A 5,450-nucleotide genomic window follows, 5' to 3' on the forward strand; every position below is an offset into this window, starting at 1 on the left:
CCTCTCAGCTCTTCCCTAAAACAGAAAGGAAAATTTAAAAAACAAGAACAAAACACAGTCTGGGTATCATTGCTCACAACTACAATTGCAACATTTGAGAGATTGAGGCAAGAGGATTGTCTAAAGTTTAAGACTTAGACAATATCATCCTGAGTGAGGTAATCCAGTCACGAAAGAACAGACATAATATGCAGTCACTGATAATTATATAATAGCCCCAGAAAGCTCTGAACAACCCAGAAACAACTCACAGACCATATGAAGCTCAAAAAAAAAAAAAAAGGCCCAAAAGTGGAAGCTTCAGTCTTTCTTAGAAAAAAAAAGTGTATAGTACCCTTTCAGAGTGTGGTACACCTAGACCTTAAATCATTAATAATTCAAGAGTTAAGAATGTAGCCTTGTGGAAATTTTTGCTATTTAAAAATCATTATGTTTAATCTTTACAAACCAAGAAAATTTTTAATTTCTGTGTTACATTTTGTTTTTCATGTACTTTATGCCTTTTGTAACTAGTAAGATTTCAAAGCATACTATCAAACCTTTAAAAAATAAACATGTACTGACAAAACTATATTCATTTAGTTTTCTGCAAAAAATGCTTTTAAAATTTGTACATTTATCTCTGTTATTTTAAAATAAAGTTGTTTAATATAAAAAAAAAGACTTTCTGAGGCTACAGTGTGAGATCCTGTCTCAAAAAGCCAATAATTAAATCCTAATTTTGATGGAACTCAAGTTGTGCCATGAAACTTTGAGAGTTTGTCTGCCCCTAGAAAGGAGATAGATGTTGGCTAAATGACTGAGGTTGGACCTCTTACCAGCCATCAAGATGGGGTTTAAAATCAGATCCATGTTGATATTGACACAGTAATAAAATGGTCTTTATACAAACTAAAAAAAAATTAATGGCTGAAATTAGTGAACAATAAAAATACCCATTGAGGATATGGTACAAATATAAATCTAAATAAATATAATTAAAATTTGTTCTGTGTTATAAACAACAAAATTAAGCTACATAAAGTGTGGTGAGAATAGATTCTATGTGGTCATTCTGTAGAGACGATGGTATATTAAAAAAATTAAGCATGTTGTGCTTTTTAGGTTTTTCCACCATGACCAAAATCACTTCAGGGAGAATTTAAGGATCAAACTATGACTTCTTGCAGAAGACAGTGGTGTAAGGAGCTGAAGCTGTTCTTTATTTCCTAGAGGACAGAAATCTTAAAGAGAGGGCTAGAGGAAGAGGTCAGGGTACAGCATGGCCCCAGGAATACATGCCCAGGGAGCTACCTCCCAACCATGGACCACCTGCGTGCTTCATTCCTTCCCAGTAATAGAGTCCTATATAGTTCCACCAAGTAAAATCTACCTGTGAGGTCAGAGCCTTCATGATCTCACTGTCCCTGAACACTAGATTAAAACCAGTCACATTCAGAGATGTGGCTTAATAATCCCCTGGGCGTTCCCTTTCTGTTTTTTTCTTTTCTCCCCTGTCCAATTATCATAGCTTTGTATGTTTGTGTTTTAGGACTCTGATATCTTTAAAGGTTAGTGTATTATGTGTATAAGCCTGTGTCTATGTGAGTGATGATCCTTCTGTATTGCATGCCCTGGAGAACTGTAGGTAGCTCTGAGCCACATAACTTGGGTGCTAAGAACTGGCCTTTGATCTCCTGGAAGTAGCTTTGTTTTTCAGTATCTAAGTATAAAGTATACATGTATATGTTACATGTGTAAGCTCCTACATGTGTGTAGGGATAGACATACACCCCCATGTAATAGTATGCATACCCATATCAAGACACATCATTGTCAGTGTGTGTTTCCATTCATTGTTTATCAGTTTCTAATACTGAAGCAAGAACTATTGCTGACCCTGGAACTTGCCTTTACTGCCATCCTGGATGACCAGCTTCTCCAAAGATTCCTTCATCTGAGCTCTAACAACAGGCAGTCTGTTCACTGTAAATTCATAATATCTGCATCTATTTTTCCACATGACTCTTTATCAAGCAAGAAATTTTTAGAATAGTTGTTTATTGTGTAAAATGAAGACAGTGACCTCAACTATAAGTATTTGAATTTGGCCACAGGTTCCCAGGACAAGAAAGAAAACAGAAAATGACAATAAGTTGGCTATTGTTAAGGAAACTGAAGGATAGACATTGACCTCGTTAAGTTGTAAAGTGGGCAATATTGAATTTAGAACCCAGAGAACCATATATCATTTCATTTTCAAATCAATAGATAGTATAAATACCATCTGAGGAATTAATTTTTGCAGTACTCTGCTCACCATATTTAGTAAAGTCAAGAATATGTGTAGCAGGAGGGGTGGCACTAATCTCAGTGCAAGGGAGGGAAAAGCGGGTACATCACTGATAACAAAGCCAATTAGGGCAACCACACCAGAACAAAGAAGCCCTGTCTTAAACAGACAGAAAAAGAAACAAAGAAACAAAAAAATAAATAGAATAATTGGCCAACCAGATGAGATCCTGTCCATAGAAACAACACTAGGAATACTTAATGGGTATAGCTTAGTGACATAGCACTTGCCTAGTCATGGGCAAACATCTGAGTTTGGATCCTAGCATTACTGAAGAAGACAAAATTCACATCAAGGTGGGTGGAGGATCAGAGACAGTATACTGCTCTTACAGAGGACATGGGTTTGGTTCTCAGCACCTACAGCAGAGAGCTTTTAACTACCTGTATCTCTAGCTCCAGGGTTTTCAGAAGCCTTTGGGCTATGTGGATACCTGCACACAAATGCACACTCATTTTCAGAAAAAAAGTATGCAACACGTTATGTGGAAACATCTAAGAAAGTTTTACCTCTTACTTTTGTTTCCTCCTGATTATAAGCCAGGCTGTCAAACTCTAATAAATTTTTTATGATTGCAAATGTGCTATGAATATATTTCCTCTCTCCGCTTTATACTTAAAAGATATATATGTCTGTGTGTGCATAAAAAATTCTCAATCTTTTCTTTATAGACCCAGAAACTGAAAACTCACATTGACAAAATTCATAATATACACATATACACACATATATATAAAATATACATAACATGTCAAACATATGTATATGTATATAATTTAAATCAGAAAGATATTTCATAATAGTATATTAAGCCACCTACTGGTAATATTGGCAAATATTCCTTAAATTCTATAAACTGTATCTATTCTATAAAACATGAAATGCATACTATTCTTTTTTGTAATTTTCCCATTAAACACATGCCATATTGTTTAACCAGAGCCAGCTTTCATGTTATTATGCCTACAAAACATAGGCACACACAACCCACCAAATGTCTGTAAGCATAGAATTGAATAGGAGAAAACTGTGATGCAAGTAAGCAGTTTTGTCCATAGGTTCCACTCAGTAAGACCAAGTGTTCTCCTTAAGACCACATATTGCTCTTAGCAGAACACAACCACAATGTTCTATGCCTTCTGGTATATTTATTTTCAGTCAAGGAATTGTTTTCAATTCACACAGACACTAGGTAATTTGGAAGCTTGAAACACTTTTGAATAAATTATAAAGAAGGGAATAGTTGCGCCCACAGAGCTGTGTGGGGTGAAGGGGTGAGAGACATGGATAAAAAGAAGTCTAGCTTTTGTCTGGGAATGCATGGGAGAGCGGGGCACCTGTGTAGACAGAACAAGCCCCAGTTTCCAGGAGAGAGAATCCTGACAGTACACTCCTTTGTACCTGCTGGACTCCAGCCCTTCAGTCTCTGGTTGTGTCTCTGGTAGACTGTGGACATCTAGGAATTCGGGAAGGGAAACTGGTGTGGAGAAGGAGAAGCCTTGTTCCCACTGCTTGAGGAGCTACAGGCAGATCTGTTCTCCTGGGAGAAGCAGATGCTGCCTCCTCCTAGCTTCTGCACTCTGCCTGCTGCTGCCTCTGCTTCCTCTGGCCTTTGGCTCTGTGTCTGGCTTGGGACAAAAGTTTAAACTATGGTTTGCTGTTATTGTTATATAGAAATATAGTCTGTAGCTTTCACTTGGACTATTGTCTCAGGTCAGAGAGATACTAAAAATCGGCTTGGCTGTAAATGTCATTTCAGTCATCTCTGACATGTATAAGTCCTGTGAAACTTCTTAAAGCCAACAGTGTATTCCCAGAAAACATAATTGAAAGTTGATCCTCGAATCTTTAACACATTCCTCATTTTTATACTTTTATTATCTTTATTTTTTTCTTTTTGTAATGATAAAGTTGGTAATAATATGCATTCTTTGAATGCAACCAAGCCTTCCCTGGCTTTTGGTGAGTTTCACTTGGGAATTGAAGGGCTAGTAGACTGGACATCACTTAGGAAAGTCACCCCAAGCCAATGGCTTCTTGGTTTGTTGTCTGATGCCCAATAAATAAAAAAGAAGGCTTTAGGATGGCTCAAATATTAAGAATACTTGCCGTTCTTGAGTAGGACCTGCATAAGGCAGGTCACCAACCTGTGGCTCCAGTTACAGGTGATCCAATACCCTCTTTGGTTCTAAGGAAACTGCAAACACAGGATCAGTATATTGACAAGCAGAAATACTATTATACACAAGAATATTTTTAAATATTTTTAAAAGAAGAAACTATGGATAAGGAGAGACCAAAATGAACAGTAATTAAGGAAATATAAGAACTCTTGGAAGTGTCAAATTCTTCAAGGGAGGAAAGCCAATGTGCAGCTCTGCCCACTGGCATTTTGTGGGTCTTTTGGTGAAAATGAAAATATGGCTGAGAAATTGTCTGTTTTTTAATGTATCTGTCTGTCTGTCTGTCTGTTTGTTGAAAGAGAGAGACTGACACACACACACACATACACACAGAGAGAGAGAGAGAGAAAGGGGGGAGGGGGAGAATATGAATTTAGGTGAATAGAGGGTTGTTAAGAATGTGGGAGGAAGTGAGAAAAGGGAAACATCATCAAAATAAACTAAGAATAAAATGTTTTAATAAGAGAAATGGAGAGGGGGGGATAAATGGAGAAAGAGGGAGAGAAATGAAGAGAGAGGGAGAGGTATACGTTAGGTTGAGGGGTGCTATATTCTTGCTCCCTCTGACCAGTTAGAAAAGTAGCCAACATTAATTTTCCATTCATAGTGGTATCAGACTAGCTGATTATCTATCGAGGTCTCACCACTGTTGCCTCAGGAGATGTCTTTCTTGTTTCATGTTTAGGATTAAAATTTATAGAAACAAATGAGAAAACAGAAGGCAAAAATCAGAGTATATGTGAGTTTTAGGTATCCTGGTCTGTACTTTGAGTACTATGGCATTCCTGTCTACACTGTGAATGCTAGACCATCCTGGTTCACACTGTAAGCTCTGGGCCATCCTGCTCTACACTGGTGGTTTCCAGTCATCCTGGTTTGCATAGTGAGTTCTAGGTCATTTAAGGGCTTCAGAATTCAAGTTTCAAGTTCCTTCC

This window comes from Micromys minutus (assembly GCF_963924665.1).
Source record: "Micromys minutus genome assembly, chromosome: 1".
NCBI classification, from domain to species: Eukaryota; Metazoa; Chordata; class Mammalia; order Rodentia; family Muridae; genus Micromys; species Micromys minutus.